The sequence below is a fragment of the Cyanistes caeruleus genome, chromosome 2 (assembly GCF_971803275.1).
Source record: "Cyanistes caeruleus chromosome 2, bCyaCae1.hap1.1, whole genome shotgun sequence".
In the NCBI taxonomy this organism is placed as follows: Eukaryota; Metazoa; Chordata; class Aves; order Passeriformes; family Paridae; genus Cyanistes; species Cyanistes caeruleus.
The window spans coordinates 59,473,079-59,493,382 of record NC_141702.1 but is presented as its reverse complement, the minus strand read 5'-3'; the positions used below and the strand labels follow the sequence as shown (position 1 = coordinate 59,493,382).

The 20,304-nt window shown below is 41.4% G+C and overlaps 1 protein-coding gene across 6 annotated transcripts in view; it reads right to left on the bottom strand.

The window, feature by feature from the left end:
• Positions 1 to 20,304, bottom strand: part of TIAM2 (TIAM Rac1 associated GEF 2) — a 166,614-nt gene that overhangs the window by 109,880 nt on the left and 36,430 nt on the right. For 2 of the 6 annotated variants that reach the window (XM_086877305.1, XM_086877308.1), the window contains exon 3: positions 3,438 to 3,528. The exons of 3 other annotated variants lie outside the window; for them this stretch is intronic. The gene's annotated coding sequence lies outside the window, so the exon portion shown is untranslated. Of the gene's footprint in view, positions 1 to 3,359; positions 3,529 to 20,304 lie in introns of all 6 variants that reach the window. One more of the 6 variants, XM_086877306.1, reaches the window with a different exon arrangement.

Here is a 20,304-nt window from a genome sequence, read left to right as displayed (position 1 = left end):
CTTTCTCTGTATATTAGATGAAGACTGAACCTGTGATCACCCTGGAACACAAGGGAACTGAGCAACCTGCATTCCAAGAACACACTGAAGATGTTCATGACATATGGAACTTAGTTACATTATTCACCACTGCCACCATTCCCCATTTCCTTCCAAAAAATGGTCACACCACATTTTTCTGAAGACAATGAAGGCCATGTGAAGTGATGGACTATAAGGTCTCCTTTTTCTTTGTTAGAGCATTCAATTTTCAAGCTGTCTCTGTCCCTTTAGAGAACAGTGTAAAGCTGGCAAGTGGGAAAACAAGACCAAAATATTTCACTTACAGAGGATTAATCCAGCAGGAACTTCATGAACTGAACAAATTGAAACTGGCAACCCCTCACTCATCCCAAAAAAAAACCCACATCGAATTACAAAAGTATTGAAATTGTCTCATTTTCTCACTAAGATTGCCTGAAACTAGATGGGGTTTCCCAAAGACATATGGTCCTACTTATATTAAAGTAAAATTCAGATCTGATCATTTTAATCCCCCATAGCTAATCCTATTTGCCTAATCAAGAGTTAAAACTACTAGCACAGCTCTCCTTCCTCTGCTGGTTCACTGGGAGGCATCTACTTTATTTCTCCTTGCTTTAAGCACTCAAGCAGCTCTTAAGGGCCACAAGACATATACAGATGTATATATGTATATATATCCCTACAGATCATATAACTTAAATATTCTTCCTCCTCCAGCTTTTGGGAGAAAAGTTCTCCACTTTATCTTCTGAAGTAGTCCCTTGAGAGATTGCATCCTTGGGTTTTGGGGTTTGTCTTTTGGTGGGTTTTTGTTTGTTTTTTGTTTAATTGATTGGTTTTTGGGTTTTGGGGTTTTGGGTTTTTTTTTGCAAAAGCTGTATCTGTTTTACTTACAACACCAACAGTCAGAAGAGGAAACCTGCAACTACAGCAACATAGGTCATTAATCAGTCTATAAAATTGTTGTCAAGACCTGGACAAAATTCACAGACTGTTCTGTCTTCTGTGTTCATAAAGTTTCCACCAAACATCTCTAACAGTGGGAGGTGGGAGGAGTCCAGAGCACTTAAGACAATTGATTTTGCCAATATTTTGTTACGAATATCCCAAAAACCAAAGATACATGGTGCTCAGATCATGTATCTTAGTGTGCCTCCTTTTTATTTACTTAAAAAAAAAATAAAAATTCCACCTGACAAATTTTAAGTTTTTTTTAAATTCAGCTCTGTCCCCAAATAATCATCACTGTCCTACTCGCTCCTTTTCTCACATAATAAATTCCTTTTTTGACCAAGATCACATCGCTTCCAGGCATCATTAGCTGTCTCCACACTTATCACTTAGACTTTTCCCAAGGGGCTGGAGGCTAGGACATCTTCAGTGTCTATGGACAGTGGTCCTGGAGCAGTAGGGCTCTGCAGATTTCTAGCTTCTCTCCCCACTGGCAGCAGCCTGACTGGGTGGTGTGGAAGGGGCTAGGAAGGAGGGCAGCCAAGTCACACTTCCATGAGGCTATTGGAGTAATTTCTGTTAGTTCCATTAAATAACTGCGCATTTTGATAAACTTTCTCCATTCTCTATTGTAGCCACCACATTTAGGACATTCTGGACAATGAAACAGAGTAAATACATTGTGTATCCATTTTATATATAACTGGAATCTCAAAAAAAAAAATAAAATCTTGATGCTTAAGTTAGGAAGCCATAAAAATTCCACATGTAAATGTACACAAAAAGGTGCCAAATTAAGAATTTGCTAAAATTAGGTACAATCATACAGATGTTTAAACAGGAATGGTTCCTTATAAGGTGACTTACTAATGCGCAGAAAAGATAACTATGACAGCTTCTCAGTCAAAAAACAAAATTTAGCACAGTAAATAACCCTGGAGAATCAAGCCAGCTCTAGGAAGAGAACTTGCACATGGTACAAAATGAGTTTAACACACTCACTACCACCATATATAGGTGACTCTTAGGATGGCAACACAAGTCATTCTAAACCCTTCCATGCTGAAAAAGCCCAGTTCCCAAAAACATACAGGATTTGAACACAACAAAAGCCTGAAGTCAGGCATGCCAGATGCTGGTCTGTTTTTCTCCTACCCCAAATCAGTTCACATTTAAAACTCTGGTTTACCACCAGGGAGGGAAGTGGGTTGGTTTGTTCTGCCCTCCCTTCCCACTTCCCTCCCAGGCCACACATGAAGGTAATGAGAATGCGTAATAAGAATCAGACAAAATGCCATTTACTGCTTCATGTTCATACAATAGCTGCACTCAGACAAGGGCCTCCTTGCACAGGCACAGCATGAGGAGGAAACCCTGAACCCTTCTTTTTTCTAGGCTGTTCCTCTATAGGGGCAGGTATATGTAATGCCACTTAACTCTGAGGTATCTTATATCCACCTGAAAAGAAGACTAATTTTTATTGTTGTCATTTTTCCAAAACAGAATAAACACAATTTTGAAAAGAGAAAGGAAGATTGCACACAACCCCCAAGAGCAGGGTACAGTCCCTTAATGTCCATTTATTCAGCAAGGGAAGTGATGAATTCGTGGCATTACTACTTGCAAATTAACTTTCTAGTCGAAAACAAACATCTTCAAATGAAGCTAACTACTCAAATACAGATGAGATACCATAGCAGCTGAGAAAAGAACATTCAAGGGCTCCATCTTGATACCCTAGGAACCAATTTCACTTACAGTGAAGCACGTACACCAGTTTTTACATGATAACAAACCTGCCAAAACTAAAGAAATAAAAATATTGTTGAAAATTGCTGAACATAATTGCCCTCCATCCATGTACAGCTCTTGGAGCAAAGCATTTGAGCTGCCAGGACTGCAAACAGAGATTGTTTAGCAAAGCCAGTCAGCGGCTGAGCTCTGCTTTTGCTGGGAAGACAAGCACATCAAGCCTGAAACAGCAGATGGAGGAGTCTGAAGAAATTCAAGGTCATTGAGGGAAATGCTTTCATCCCAGCCCTAAGATAAATCAAGACAGCGCTGTCTCAGTAAAGACATAGTTGAAAAGTGGACTGAGATGTTAAGGAAAAGTAGAAGATCAATCCTACTGCCTCCTGCTGCTGGATTCCAGCTGCTTGCTGAAGGGAGGACTTTATATATTTGCCATAAAGGAACAATTCTTCTCAAAAGAAATACTTAATTCAAAAGGTCACTCTACTTCCTAATGTAAATAACCCAAATAGCAAACCAGCACCAAAAGGCATGCCAGTATTTAACACATGAAATGTTACTGAGATCAACTGCTGGCTTTCATTTAAAACACCCAGACAGCTTAAGGACTGATATCTATTTGTTGGTCTGACCTCTTGGGTCCTTGAATCCACTCGATTATGTCCAAAGAAAAGTCTTTTAAGGACACTCAAAAATATACTGGCACATACTTCATGACGGAAAGTTATTCTTTTGCTCTTCATTCCTCTGACAGACAATCCCAGGAAGCTGCAGCTCTTGAGATCTCTTGATCAGCTTCTCCTGTAAGCACAGTCAGGCAGCAAGGTCAAAAAGGAAACTTCCTATAAAACAATTTTTAAGACTACTTTTATCTTTTTATTATTTTTTGTTTTTAAGAGTTACATTATACAGAAGACTAAAGAAAATGTGTACAGTTTCTTGCAAAAGGGAAGCATTTATCCACTTCTATGTTCTTTCTTTTTTTCCCTTAATGCTTTCTAACTTCCAGGGAGCAAGGAGAAAAGGTAAAAAAGTAAACAGAAAAAAGTGATGTATCGTTATCCCAGACAGCTTCCTGTCCTGGTTTGCATCAACAGTGTCATGAAATGAAGAATGACACAATATGCAATAGTTCTCCCAGCTTTGAGAAACATATGTTAGGGTGGTGCAGAATACTGCAGCCAGAGTACACAGCTGAAGCACTCCGGTTTCTGCATGCAAAAAAATATTAGAAAAGCATTTTAGGCACAAGCTTAACTTTTAACACATCTTTATCCCACTGAGGTCCTGTACCTTGAACTACTGCTTAAGGCTTAAATGACACTTACTCCCTTCAAAAAGCACTTTTTTTTTTTTTTTTTTCAAATTTTCTTTCACATTCTTGAATCTGAAATCCCAACTAAACCAAAGCTGGCATGAAATCACTTCCTGCAGAGCCAGGATTTCACTTCCAGCAACGAATTTTCTTCAGATTAGCCTGGGACAAACTGTTTTCCTACACTTGTGATACTATTAGGAAACTAGTACAAAACCATGCCCTCTGCGTATATCTGCCTGCAGTGCCTGTGGAAGGGTTGGACTATGCAGGGAGGGCCAAAGCATCAAGAAGTCCAAAGGATGGCAGCTAAAGCACATTAACTGCATAAATAAATGACAAGCAGGTTTTTGTCATCTATGTTTGTAAGGTTCTGGCCCCCCTGCCTTTTTTTCCCTGTTAACAAAGATCATGTAGGGAGTTTTTCAAGAGAAGAGTGCAGAGACTCTTAGGATGAACTGGTCCCTCTTCCTCATCCTCTCCAGGCAATGTCCCAAGAACTGGGGACACAGACATGGCAAAAATCAGTATAAATCAACAAATTTCATTTTTGAAAAACTTTTTATTTTTTAAAATTCTTTTTAAATATTTCAACTAACTGGTGCTGCAGTTTCTCCTTTCCATCAATAGCAATCTTGATGTATTTTTCCTTATTGATGTCTGAGGAGGACTAGGAGACAGCACAGGTAGTCAGATTATCGCTTAACAACCCTAACCTGCAGAATCCCTTATTTTGATAAATTTATCTTGCACATTATTTGCAGCATTTTGCATCCATTAACTTGGAGGAGCTGCAAACAGGGAAGGAAGTAGGGAGCATGGAGATAAGAGTGCTCCAGATGATGATTTTTGCACGGCTGCAGAAGTATCATGAAACTCAGTGCACACGCACTGTGTGGGGAGGGGCTGACAGAGTGGAGGCAATAGCTTTAAGTCCCTTCCATCCTGCCCAATAAATCTGTGTCTGACAGCTCCCCACAGGCCTATATATCATTTTCTTCTTCTTTAATTAGGAGACCAGCTGCAACCCCTTGGCCAGAGCCCAGCCAAGCTTCCCATGCTCCTTCTATAAGTTTCTCCAACAAATACTGCTAAGAAGCAAAGAAACAAAACACAAAATCTAGCATGTGACAAACTCTTCCATGTGTGGCCTCTGTAGCAGGCAACCTGAAAATCTACATCAGACTGACTTGATGCACAAGGCAAAAGAAAAAGTGTATCTAGACAGCCTACAAACTTTATTTCCCACCCAGTTTTTCCCCTTTTCCCATATCTCCACACATTATCTATCATTTCTGCACAATCTGAATGAACAAAAATCACAGATTCCACGATCAGTATGTGTCATCTACAGCAGGGCTGTTCCTTGCTTAATTCTGATGAGGATGCAGCTAGTTAAATATTTACTGGAGGGAAGCACACTACCCCAGAGAATATTTTTGAGAACTTAATCCCAGAAGCAGGCAGAGGCCAGTGTCACAACTTACTTCTTTCTGTTCAATATATCCAAGATAATGAAATACAGCTTGCCACAATCTTTTCCCTTCCTCTGTCCTCCAAGAGAATAGTAATTCTTTCAGCTATCTTTGCTGGCTGTCTTGGGACTTGCCAATGGAAGCAGCAATTGCCTGCAAGAGGTTGAAAATCCAGACCAAATCCAAATAGTGCATGCCAGTCTGCTACCAGTGAGCTGAGGGACAGAGAAGCTTTAACTGCTGTGTCCTCTGTATTGTCCATCCACTGCTGCTTCTCTTTCCCCCAGAAAGAAAATTTTCAAAAATAAATAATCAGGAAACAAAATCATTCCACAGCAGGCACCACATTTCTGTGGTACACAGGCACCTGAGGTGCAGATCTGATTAAAGCTTGTGAGCTTGGGTTACCCTCAAAGCTTGGCACCCTTTGAATTTTTTTTCTTTCAGAGAAAGGTAAGGAATAAGGGGCTGCTGCCACTGCCTGGAACCTCCCCAGCCTGGCAGCTGCCACTTCCAGTGCTGCTCTGATCTAGTGACACAGAAAGCAAGATGTACCCATCCAAGTCTATCCTCTTTGGAAAGCAGCAGTGGGGATGCTCCTAAATCCATTTTGAAGCTTATTTCACAGTAAGTCTGTATAGCTTCCTGGAGAGGCTGCATATTTTATCACCAGCTTAATTCTGAAAATACCAGACAGTTCTGGAGTAGCTTTTCAGCAGGACAGTGAGCTGACAGTGCAAACAGACACAGCAGAAATCATCACTCTCTCCTGCTCTCATCCTGATTTCCCCATCCCATTTCCTCATTCTAACTCACGTCCCCAGTGTGTTCATCAGGGAAAATCACTCAATATTAAATGCAGAGCTTCTTCAAATGCAATCAGATGGATAATAATGGGTGGCAATATAAACTAATCTAGAGAAAACCATTTAGAAGGACAGTGGAAGAAAAAAATGTGGGCAGTAAACAGTCTTTAATTCACCTCAGCCCTTCAAGACAGTGATCAGACTGGACAGTGGTTTTCACAGGACACAGTGCGGGGAGATCGTGCTCTACACGCTACTGATTGGTTTGATGTCCTGCTGTTACAGTGACAGCCTCAGGAGCCAGAACAAGTTAAAGAAAAAAATAAAAGATTGCTGGGAATGACAAGTCTCTCGAGATGGTAGGGAGCACATTAGGCTGTTACCAAGTAAAGTGCACCTAAAACCAGTCCATTCTATGATGCCTTGTGCTCTCCTATAACGACATATAGCAGGTCACAGGTTTGCAGTAGACAGAAAATACTAGTAAAGGCTCATTCTAGGTGTCTTGACAGAAGCTTTAATCTCTCCCAGAGCACCACAGCAGGATGGGGAAATAGTGTTGCTGTGATCCCCTGGCAGAAGCATGCTCCGTGCTGGGGCACAGGAGGAGCTGAAGGCATGGGCAGGTTGGACTGGACTCTTCAGCTGCTGGACTCCTGAGGCACCTGGATAGGGAATGGCTGTGTGGCAAAGGCAGTGCCTGCTGGAGCTGCCACCAGGTGCCAAGAGGGAAGGTGACCATGTCCAGCCATCAGCAGGAGTGGCTGCCTGGCAGGACCACACTCGCACGGGAGCAAGGGGGTGAAGAGGCAGCCGGAGGGTGACAGAGGGCTGGGTGTGCCACAGGAATGTCCTGTCACCACCACCCCACGGGTACCAGGGCTCCATGAGCAAATACCCCCAACTCCTGGTCTTTCCTGTAAACCCTTAATTCCTTACCCAGCTCTGGCCTTCCCCAGCTGCACACAGGCAGGGCAGATATCAGGGCAGGGCACATCAACAACAGCAGGTCCCTGGGGCGAGATTAGGCTCCACCTAAACCTTAGGGGATATCGGTCCCATCCAAAATTGCCCTGAAGTAGTTAGCTGAGGACTTAGATAATCAATTTGGTTTGCTGCTCAGACTGTCCTTTGCTCCCAGTTATTCATCACTGCTCTGCTTAATTCACCATAAAGGAATTCCTGAGGAACTGCCCTGCCTTCAGGAAGGCTCTGTTTATTCAAAGGAAAGACCAGAAGTGACAATAATTGAATAATTTCACTTGGCACCAGCTTAATTTAAGTAGTTTTTAGCAGAGAAACAGCTTGGGGGGGCAGGGGGGTGGTAGAATAAAATTAAGAAAAAATAAAGAAAGAGAAAAATTAAGATGGAGAATAATTAAGTGGTTTGTTTTTTTTTAATTAGCCACCAGAAAACAGGCTCCAAAGCTACAAGAGACCACATGCAGTAAGTGCAATGCTTTGCTGACCTGTTGGTGTTCCTGCAGAAAATACACACTGCAGCAAGAGGAACCTCCACAATACTGCTGTTCTCCTTAGGCTTCACAGTTCATACCATTTTCCTGGAGAGCTGGGGATGACCAGTGGAGAAACTGGTTCCTGTCATATCTTTTGATTAAACTTCTGCTGTTTTCCCTTACTTTCAAACTTTAACCTGGGGTCCTTCCTGTCACAAAATTTCTGAAATATATTGGCTGATACTGGCAGAGTACAAATTATTATAAAAAACAACACATGCAATGACAATTATATTGTCTTTTTAATGTATTATAACAGCATAATGATATTTCCTTTTCCAGTGTTTTCTAGCCCACTGTAAGCAACACTCTACACTTCAAAAATATCAGCTGCTTTAAGACAAATAAACTGTTGACACTTGCAAATGGTATTAGGACTCATTATTTGCAGAGCTGAGGTATAACATGTCAAGTAGGGTTTTCATTGCTTTGCTTGGGTGATTTCTGTTTAACCTTTTTATTCTCTCCACAGAAATTCAGAAAAGGAGAGTGATGGACCCAACTTGTAGCAGAGCTGCAGAAAAAAGGTGTACATTTAAAATATTTCAACTCTAAACCAGCGATTACAGTACAAACCTAGCATTTTATTTCTCAGAACATAACACAGGACAATATGAAACCAAAACTAAATAAGAGGACGTTTGATACAACTGGAAGCATAGCCCACAAGTTTTGCAGCATAATGATCTCTCTGATATCTTTGTTTTTCTTGCAAAGTCACATTAAAGCGTAGGTTACATAGACACAAATAGATACTCCTCTACCACAGACACTTGGCTTTTTTATATCACTGAGTTTAGCATTTGTCACTAGTCACATCTCTAAAAAAAAAAAAGCGTCACTGTAAGGATTCTTTTCAAGAAATCCTTCTACAACATGTTGTTCCTGGCCTGCATCATGTACTTAATGTCAAAGATACAAAATAATCTTCTCCAAATTATTTGCATTAAAGCTTCACACTCTATCAATTAAAGCAGGAAATGGAATGCTTAAAAAAAAAAAGCCCACATTCTGATTTTTCATAAAACCTCTGCTATTAATACACCCATGCTGTGTTTATGATTAGAATCCTTTGCGGAAACATTGGCTGGTTAATAATCATCTACATCTGCCACAAAATCCCATTTATGCTTCAGCCTACATCCTCCCATTGTTTTATTAGCTACCTCTGACAAAGGATTGTCAGAATTATTTCCTCTTTTTTTGCAGGAAAAATCTGAGGATGAAAGAGAAGAAAATAAAAACAGAAAGGTGACACTGACTTGTAGTACAACCGGCATGGCAAATAAAGATTTTTAAAGGTCTTGCGCATTGTTCAACCACTAAAGCAGAGTGTTTATTAACTGGAATTTACAGCCTAGACCACCCCCTGAGTTTTTAAGTGTCTGACCTGACCAACCCCAGGTGGTTTGCCCTTTCTCAGGGTTCATCCCAGGAGCGAAGCCCTGAGACCCTGGTGGCAGAGGGCACGGCTGTGTCAGCCCGAGACCAAGCAGCAGTGCTGGCTGCATCCCCAGCAGGTCTCTGCAGGGCCCTAACCAAACCTACTTCTGTCTAATCCATGATGACACAGCTCCTGAGCCCACAACAGGCACGGGGACCAGAAACCTCTGCAGGTGTTTGCAGGTAAACGCACAGCTTGGTTCATGATCAGTGTCACAAAAACACTGTTCTGCTGAATTCTTAAGTGAAAAAGGAAAAAAAAAAAAAACTAGAGATCTCTGGGTTTCCACAGATAGAAATAAATTGGTGGGATAAAAATGCAGTCTGTTACTTTGACATGAAAAAGGGGTGAGAAATGGACAAGGTACGTTTTACAGGCAGTTGAGACCTAGGATCACATTTATAGCCAGGACGGGTTCCAAACTGATTTGCCCCACTGCAATTCTTGTTTTGGTATTTTAAAACACACACACAGTATCAATTTCTCACCAGGGGTAACATGTCCTCCCCTGATCACCCTGGGCCTGGGGGCTGCCCTGGTGGGCTGAGGAAAGCCCAAAAAGACTGAAGGGGAGCAGGTAGGCACAAGGCTAGACAGCCTTCAGCTAAAGACCTGCCACAACCATTGCAGAGAGAAAATCCCCTCATGCCTGCCTTGCTGGGACCCCTGCTCCCCACCTTGGGGAGGGGTTGGTTCTTGTCTTGCTTATGTCCAGAGGAGGGAAGAAGCTGGGGTGCTCTGCTCTAAGACAGACTGGGCTGGCAGGTAATGTTACCCACCACAAAATACTATAAGAGAACAATTAGTGCTACTGAGAGTTAATGAGTAGCAATGATACCAGAGATAACGTTTCCAGTTAGATGCCCTCCCTTTAACCAGCCAGATTGTAGAAGTAACCAGAGGCAAAATCCATTCCCAGCTGCCAGATGAGAAGCAAAGGAAAAATGTATGTTGAATACATACTACAGGCATCTGAAGGCAATCCATAGTCTTCTGGAAACTTGTTGCTGAAATCATTCAATTGATCTGGCTAGCTTTTGATGGTGCCTGCTGTATATTAAGGCATTTGATGAATCCAAAAGCACTAAAAGGAAAGAAAACTGTAACAATGTGCCAAGTATTAACCTGGCCCTTCACTTGTGAGCAAGACAAACACTGGCTCCACTCAAACTGCCTCATGATTTGTTTTGCCATTGGAAAAGGCAAGCTCTATTTCAGTTAATTTTGCCTGAGTGCTTCAACTAATCAAGCCTTACACAAAAACATCTGACTAAGTTAGGTGAAAGTATGACAACAAAACAGCATGGTGCAGACCAGGAGAAATATCTGTGAAATACAAATACTATATGAAAGAAAGCAGCAGCCAAGGTGTAATTGCCATTTTCCCCAGTTAGCGTGGGGATGCAGCCCACCAGCCAAGCCTTGTGCTGAGCAGTGAAGGTGGTGGCATTGCCTAATCAAAGTTACCAAGAACAGATTGAGGTTTTCCCCCCTAAGCAGGGCTAGAGGAACACACTGCCTGAAACTGACTTTTGAGTTGGGCCACAGAAAGGGCAACAGCATCTTGCCTGCAAAAAAAGCCATCATTAAAACACCTGTGCCCATATACTTGAGAAAGAGAGGAAGAACAGATGAGGAGACAGGGGAGATGAAAAGAGACTGGGTGTGACCTGGGACCCAGCAAAAGGACACACAGTCAGCTGAACCTCAGGCCCTTGGTGGCACCAAGCCCTGTGACTGGCACAGCACTCACCTGCTGCCCCCATGGGACCACACAGCTGTGCTCCTGCTATGTGCTCGCTTTGGCAGCAGCAGTCCATGCTCACCTCTGGCAGCATCACAAGCTACTCCACTTAGAATAAACCTGGACTTTTCGTTCATCCCTTAATTACGTGCTTATCAATGTTAGAGTCCCATTTCCATTGAAACTTAGATGTCTCTAAACAAAGATGTTTCATGCTGCTCCCCACTCCTCCTGCTCTCTGTTCCTCTGCAGCCTGACTGAGCAGCCCCACAGCAGGAGAACCATGGTTACCAGAGGTCAGGAGCCAGGCCAATTCCAGGAACAGGCAGCAACCCCCGAGGCAAGGATAGTCACCAGCTGAACACTGGATACACAATTGCATGAATACCTGAACCAAAGAGCTGGCTTTTGGAAAAGAAAGCAGAAGCTGTTGGCACAGTGCAGACCTCCCCAGGCTGGGCCTAGCAGCAGCATGGCCATGGTAGATGTCCAACTCCTGACTGCAGTAAAATCCAAGGGAGAAGCCTGTCACATCACTCTGAAGCCAGGATTGCTCCTCTACACCTTGTTACCCCTCCAGCACTTCTTGGACCATGGGGGTGGCCCAGCAGCCCACCCAGACTTCCGTCCAAGCTGCATAAAAACATCCTGAGAACTGCACTATAAACCAGACAGTCTGTAAAAAACAAGAGCTGAAGACTCACTACCCCACCAACCAAATTCTGTGCCTCTGAGCACCAAAAAAACGTCTTCTAATCCTGCTCTAGGATCTTATGAGGTAAGGAGAAAGACAGATACATCCTGCAACAGTTCAAGTTATCATTTTGATCAGTATTTCACAGAAGTAAATTATAAAGCCACGTCATCTATTCAGGCTCATGATGTCCTTGTCAGTTTCCAAACAATTCAGAAGAAACATCCAGTTCCCGCATGCCTGCTCAAATATGCAGCCGCAGCAGGCAGCCACTTCTGGGCAGGCAACTGAGAAAAATATCAGTGTCCTACAACAACCACCTACATTCTGGGTTTAGATTAATTTCACTTTAAAGGACTTAGATTTGAGAAACCATAGCTACAAATGTAGAAAACACAAATTAAATAATGATTTGCTAAAAATCCTGCCTATGAGGGAAGCAGCTCATGCCTTCAAATACCTGTTTCAATACCACTGTTTTGCATCTTTGATTACATTAACCTTCTCCAACATCAAAATGAATAGAATATTACTTAATCTGTCTGGGAGGAGCTGTTAAAGCAGTTTGATTAACAAGCAGGTCTGGCAAGTCCAGCCAGATAACTGGACAAGACCATTTCTTGTAAATACAACAGGTAAGCCCTTCTCTGTGACAGCATTAGTTCAGTGGACATAACATATTCTGCAAATAAAATCTAACTCATAATTCACACTGTGTTCACATTCATACTATAATTCATCTTAAATATCTCTAACTACAATAGTTCATGCAGTCCATCAAGAGGAATCTCAGCAAAAGTGGGATTTACAACTTCACAGGAATGCTGGGGGAAGCTTTTGCTATCATTTTGAATGTTGGTAATTGTACTGCTATTGCAGGAAGGCAGTGCATACTAATACTAGATGAGCTCTCTGCAATTAAAAAAGGGAGAGATTTCCTCTTCTGAGTCCACCACAAATGTATGAACCTTCTGGATCTGTTCTAATCATCAGGTTCTTGACACTATGTGCAGACTTACGTTTGCTGCTAACACATCAATAAGCTGCTATGGTCTATAAAAACAATCCATTGGAAGATGACACCTTGGTAACTTTCAAACTTGTTAAAGAAAAAAAAAATCTGTTAACCAAAAGCTTTGATTAAATTCTACTGGTTAAGCCCTGTAACAAGTACAGAGTGATAGATCTCAAAGCAAAAGCATCATAAGAAAATCAAAGCTTAAAAAAACCCCAAACCCACTACATCTTAACACCATCTCTGTGTTGTCCCTGCATCAGACAAATGCTTTGCAGCCCTTCACACGCCAGAATAATGACTTCTGAAGTGACAGAAATGGTCAATTATCCAAGAATTTCAGCAACACCAGTAGTGCAGCGTTTCTTGAAATTGCTACAATCCATAAACAACCGTGGAGAAATCAGCCTGAGATGCCATTTTTGACTCCATCTGTGCAGCAACTAAACAGTGCACGAGAGCCAGGATTCACTCCTACTCAGGAACAGCATCTCTGCCACAGAATCCAAACCTTGCAAAAGCTCTTCCTGGACACCCACCAGATGACTCTTGTGTGCTGGGGACCTACAGCAACAGGCAAGGGGGTGGGATTCACATTCTCCGACCAGAGCTGACTTAGTAAACTAACCAGTACTCCAAGTTCCTGCTGCAGTTCGTGGAATGACCCTGGAATTTACAAGACTAGTTCACCCCCTTCTCAATAAGTGTCAGAGATAGCAGGGTGCTCATATTAACTCTTCTTTCCTAACAGTCAGAACATACACATTCCTCCTCCTCCATATATGAAAATACGAGATACAATCTATTCTACATGGTTGTTTCAGGTTTGTTTTTTTAATCCAAATAACTCATTGACATTTTCAACTGCTACTTTTTTTCTGAAAATAAGCCTTTCCTCTTTTGTGACAAGCTGCACATCTTGCAGTAATTGAAAAAGGACAGCACCAGATAAGTGCATCCTGTCTGTCCTGAAATAAGTTTGCTACTTCCTTTTCCAAGAAGATAAGAAACATCTGCATACAGGCATTACTAAACAAAAGCTACCTTTCTGTAAAGAAAAAGCCTAATTGAAAATTCAATAATTTCTATCCCTCGTGGACATAACCTGGTGTAGCAATTCAGGTAGGTAAGTTACAGCCTGAGCAATGAGGGGGTGCCATCAAGCTGTCCAGATTACATACAAGAGCTGTCTCTCATTCAGAGAGACAAATCTCAGTTACCTTTTTCTCACCAAGTAATTATAAAACATAAAATACACCATGTATTTATTTTCTTTCCTGTGCTTCCCACACTCTTTTTCTACCAAGTTTTTTCCATCACTTCTCCTCTTCCTATCTTCCATTATTCTCACATCATCATCACAAATTTTATCTGCTACACAGCAACTGCTGTACACCCCACTCTCCAGGCCATGTTTCTGCTCTGACTGCAGCAGAGTCCCCAAAACCCATCCAGTTATCCGTGTGAGGCAAGTCAGGTCATGGCCCACTTGGTTCACCTGGAGTGGCTTTCTACTGCAGGGACTGTTTTCAATCTGGCTGCTCAAGAACATGAGCTGCAAGTGGGGTTAGATCCTGTCAAAGGGGAGCCGCTCTGTCACACATGCCCAGCCATCTCACCTGCCTAGCTCTCCCCGCTCCCTTTTCTCACTGCATCACTCTCAGCTTGTGTCACCTGGCCCTCAGGAGTTGAACAACATTGTCTGCTACAGCTGCCTGCCACCCATCTCCTGGAGAGCTGAGGATGTCCTGGGTCCATGCCTGCGAGACAGACAGACGGCTGTGCTGCCACCGTCCTGCAGGTTTATCCTGCTTTCTCCCACTCACATCCTTGGACTTCCAAGTTCCTCTGCCCACCCCAACTACTGGAACATTGACTTCTGTTCCATTTCTTTATTCCACCTGTGCCATGACATCAAAACTAGCTTGGAGCAGTCTTTGAACAGCTAGGTTTTCTTCCACTGTTACAGCTTATTAAAGAAAACAAAATGCAGCATGAATATAAACTAGTTATTATGGAGGTAGCATTGATGTTCTGAAATCAGACAGTAAGTCAATATCGGTTTTCCCCTACAACAAAGTCATTTGTAGCTAGCTGCCTCCCTGCTTCAGAAAGTCTTCTAGGCTAAATGCACTCATGACACCCAAGCTGATGGGTGTTTGTCACCCTGAAAGAAGAGAGGACAACTACAAACATGTCCTGACCACTAGCTGAGAGGAACTCTGGAGGTGACACAAATCATCACTCAACTGTGTTCTACAGGAGAACAGAGCAAGGTGCTGCCTGCCCTGCCTGCACCGCTTGTGCCAGACTCTTCTGCAACCATTTCAGAGATCTGAACTTGGAAAAAAGCCCCAGAACTTTCTAAGGACATTAAGAGTAGTTCGCTCAAAAGACAACTCTTCATGTACTTGGGTACCCCACTTTCCAAGGAGGGTTATCTTCCCACCAGCTCCTCCAGCAGATGCCAGCAGCAGAGGGGCAAAACTGGGAGGGAACCCCTTTCCTGCAGATGCTCCAATGGCTCCTGGCTGCTATCTGGTGACCCAGGCAGGCCCTGCCACCAGCTGCAGCTCCAACAGGAACCCCACCCGGGACCACTGCTGCTCCCTGCCACACCCAACACTGCAGAGATGTCTCCAAACGCTCCATTATCTTAACCATAAGCGTCTGAATGCACTTGCACATGGAAACTCTATAGAAGCACAACATCCACAAGCCACATTCTCCTCCTCAAAAGCACAAGGTGGGAGATTTGATTTGTAGAAGGCTGGTACAGAAATGTAAGCCCCATCATCCAATTCAACAGATAATGTATAACAAATTTTGCTAACATCATTCATTTACCATCTTCCTTTCTTTAGCCAGCAATATCCCCACTGTGTATTTACACATAAAGCTGCTGATTTTAGATTATAAGGTCCTCTGAACATGTGGCCCATTCTTGATTTTTACCAGGAAAATGACAGCTCTATCCTGTATTTTCACATTGGTGCAACTGTGAAGCAAAACAAAGTTCACATTTTTCTACATCTGGCTGAAAAGCATGCCTTACAAATAAGTCACTGAATAAAACAAAATTATGACAACAGGTATGGAAAAAATAATGTGCTTAGAGAGTGGCTCAAACAGTTTGCTTAAATAAGCAGCAATTAATTTACATTTCTTCTCATGGAAGCCATCACTTTTGTGTTGTTAGGTTTCTTTCCTTTCAGTATTTTTTTTTTAAGGTACACATGAAGAAAGTAGGAACGACACTACAACTAAAGAGATATAGCCACAAAACAATGTAACTCAGCAATTTTTAAACAAAAATAAAGTATCTTTTTATTTTTTAAAATAAAAATACAATAAATTCAAATACAAATAATTCTTTCATCAATATTCTTAGAACTTTTACAGAATTACTTTGTCCAGTTAAGTTAAAAACTAACTAGACACTAACTAACTAAACTAACATAGACACTAACTAAAACTAACATAGACACTTTGGAGAAATAAAAAAGGAAGGACAAATCTCTTTGGAAAAAGAGAACAAAAATGGAATGCAGACTATTCTTTCAGTATATAAAAGGCTTGTATAAAGAGATTTTGGATCAGCTGTTGGCCAGCCACATCAAGAATACATGAAAAATAAATCAGCTTGATTTTCAGTGAGGAGACTTTTGTATAGATGTCATGGAAAGCTTTCTAAGCATAAGGACAGCTAAGGCCAGGCTACTTTAGGAAGGTTACATATGCAGACAAATTAGTAAAAAATAGCCATGTGGGAGGAAAATGACCTTATTATCCCTTACAATGGTGCTAAAAGCCTCCAGTAACTGACTGTGCCAAACTGAAACAAAAAATGATTGTTGTAAGTATCAGCAGGTTGGATTAATTTTTACATGAAATAGGCAAAAGCAATATTTTCCATATAAATAATGCACAGTTTAGAACTAATGGCTTTGAAACTTTTTTATATTGTATTTGCTTTAAAATAGCCTTCTCAGATTTAGACTGTATTTTGGGAAAATCCACAGCATAAATTTTCCATAAACCTCCTCACAGAAGTGTTTGGAATGAACATCTTCTAGCTGACAGTACAGTTGTGCATTTATATATGAACTGATCCTCATGTCAAAGACAATTTTCTTAGGACATTTTGTTACTTCTTGCCAAAAACCAAGCCACCACTTCACAGTGTAACACTCACTCTTTTCTTTCCACAGTCTAGACAGAAGCAGCGACTCTGTAACTAAGGGGTTTCCAAATCCTTTCAGTTATAAAACCTCAGTATTAAAATTTCACAACATTTTAGCTAATGAAATGGTTCTGACCAGGACTAGTAATAACCCCACTTGTTTGTTGCAGGAGGCAACACTCAGCAATACAATCAGATTGGCATCTCTGTCCCAGGAGGGTAAATCTTCCTCAAAGTTGCCAAGGTCAGGAAGGAAATAAAAAAATAAAAAAAAAAGGCAGTAGATGAGTGCTGACCCAGATCCTTTTGATGGTGGTAAAATCCCCACAGTGTTCAGTGATGCCAAGACTTTGTCTAGGGAAATTATTACAGTTTTCTGCCATGGTAACTAGTTAAAAAATCAGGCTGTTTACTGCAGAATGCCACCTGCTACTGCCTGGCAAAGTACATCCAAACAATCACAGAGGGCATATTATCATAACAAACGGGAGTTTTCATTTACAAACCCAGAACCACTGTGCTGAAGTGGTGTCATGATCCCCAGTTAAAGGCAGAAGGAAAGACAAGGAGCGGAGAGATGGGTGGATGGACAAGAGAGCTTCCCCAGGCAGAATGATGGCCAAGTGGGGGACAGGACTCAGCTCCCCTAAGCACTATTGCTGCAACTTCTCTTATAGGCTGCACAATTAATTCAGCAGGAAAGGATTTCATGGGGTGCATTGTCTGTAAAAACACATGCAGAAAAGCTGAAGCTGGTAAAGTACCATATATTGCTTATATCATCACATTCTGCTTCTGATCTTGGAAGGGGACACAGTGGGCCAGGCCCACTGGTCCAGTTAGGAGAGCTAGCCTCCAGCACTGACCAACAGCAGCAGAAACAAGGTTTGGGGGGAATTGCAGAAATACAGCAGTCCTGAATAACCTATCAAGGACTGAAGTTTTTTTGTTGTTTTTTTTTTTTAACAAAAATACAGGAACTAATGTTTCTTTAGAAAGGAAAAAAAAAATTGGTCACACAATCTGCTATTCAGGAAATCAAACTAGGTGATCATAGTGATCACTTCTGGCCTCACAATTTATTAATTTTTTCAATATTGTCATTCTCTGTTTTCCCCACAAAGTCCAAGGAACTTAGGAAACCCACCCTTCATCTCCTGGATTTTACCATACATCTTTCTTTACTGATTCTACAAAAGTTTTGGAAATCAAATACCTTTTTATTTCCAACTTCTGGGAATAATCAAAACTTTGTTCAACACTGTGGCTTTTATTCCAACACACATAAATAGCTTCTTGACTTTGCACAAAACCTGAAACCACTTTAATCAATCAGCTATATATAGTCTGGATAAATACCGAGTCTGAGATACTGGGTATACAGCCAATCCTCTGCTCTTTGCTAATACTTTGATCTAATTTCACATTATATTAAGAAGAAATGAAAAATATTCTGGTGAGGACAAAGGCAACAGTAAAGAAATGACAGCGTGTAAAAGCTAGAGATTGCATACATTAGCTAAAAATTCAACTTGTTCCAAAAGCATTTCGAAAGACAGAAATACGTACAGAGAGAGTCATCACAAAATAAGACTCAAATGTCCATAAATTTGTTATTTTGTTACTCCCACAGGAATTCACTCTTGATTTTCCAGAAATCTACCACTATATAAAGTATATTTAATAGCATTAATAGACAGCACTACAGCCTCACTGCGTGTGTAACACACTGCTCCATTTTCTATGGAATCATTATGGCACAGGTGATTTATGTCTGTGGAACAGAAAGGGCTATTCTGTAGAAATATCACAGGAAATGACACACAGGAAATTAACCAACACAGACATCTTACAATCGTTTCCTAAGCTCTAGCACAGCAATCCGCTGAGCTCCTGAAACAACCCAGATGCTGCTGACGCAAGGAATGAACAAGCACCAAAAAGGCTTCCCTCTTCCCAGGCTTCTGGGTCCCAAGAGGAGAAAAGGATGAACGAGGCAATGAGGTATGGAATAGTTGGCTATTTGTAACCTGGAAATATGCTTTATTGGGTACCAGCTGCTCAGCCCTGTCATGGTTCATCCATGGTGGCTATGGAGAGATGGGGGAGGCCCACGACGGCTGCGAAAACAAGAAAACTGAAGATTAATATGTGGTGAAGGCTCAAGTAATGGCTGGGGAAAAGAAGGTCATATGGAGGCAAAGCTGCAGCGAGCCTCATGCCAAAGTTTTCTCTTCTTCCTCCCTCATGATAAGAGGCTTATAAGAAAAATGAAAACAGACTTTAGCAGGTCCTGCACAGATAGGACAAGGGCTATTAGTTTTAACCTAAAGGACAGAGTCAGACTAGATATAAGGAAGAAATTTCCTATGGTGAGGGTGGTGAAACACTGGATTGCCCAGAGAGGTAGTGGATGCCCCATCCCTGGCAACATTCAAGGCCAGGCTTTGACAAAGCTCTGAGAAACTTGATCCAGCTGAGGATGTCCCTGCTCATTGCAGAGGGGTGGACTCTTAAGGGTGATCTCTAAAGGTATCTTTCGACCCAAACGTTTCCATCATTCTGTGATTCTATGAACTAACCCTAGCACAATTCACATAACACCCTGTTCTCATGTGCTATTCTGCTAAGGCTCAAAAGCATCTGTTCCCTTCCCACAAGCTCCAACTCTGTCAGGTAATGGATAGAGTAAAAATTCAGTTCCTGTCCTCAACAGCACTTATTAATTCAGGTTACAGCAAGATATCAACAGATGCAAAGAAATAATTGTGTTTCAGTCAGGTTTGCCAATGTGCAACAGAAGACCACATCCTGGAAACCAGATGAACTCAATAACATTTTAACATGAATTTTATTAAGGAATGCTAGGACATACCTCATGAGGGTTTAACTGAATGCACAGTATAGAAAATTGTTTCTCATCCAAGTAAATTTTACCAGTTAAAAATAGCCAGAAAATGAAGAAATATCTCAGCATACTATTTCATTATTATTCAATAATCTACAATTCCCACCCACCCTTAATGATACAGCCTTTTAATGGAAAATAATATGTACACAAGTCACACATGCAGATCTCTATAGAGTATATTAAAAAACATATCTGATATTGGTGTCAATGGCTAAGAATCCATGATGCATCCCCAGACTATTATTTTCTATGGAAAATAGAGCAGAACTATTCCATACTAATTTGAATACACAGGGGTCTACACAAGCAGATTACACTGATTTTAAATGTAATTATTTCTTGTAATTCTTTTTCTTACCCACTAAAGGAATTAGCAGAGCTGTTTCAGGAGTGCAATCAAGAGAACATCCATGTCATTCCGTAACACTTTTTCAGACGTTTTCCTCAAAAGTTTTCATTATTCATAAATAATA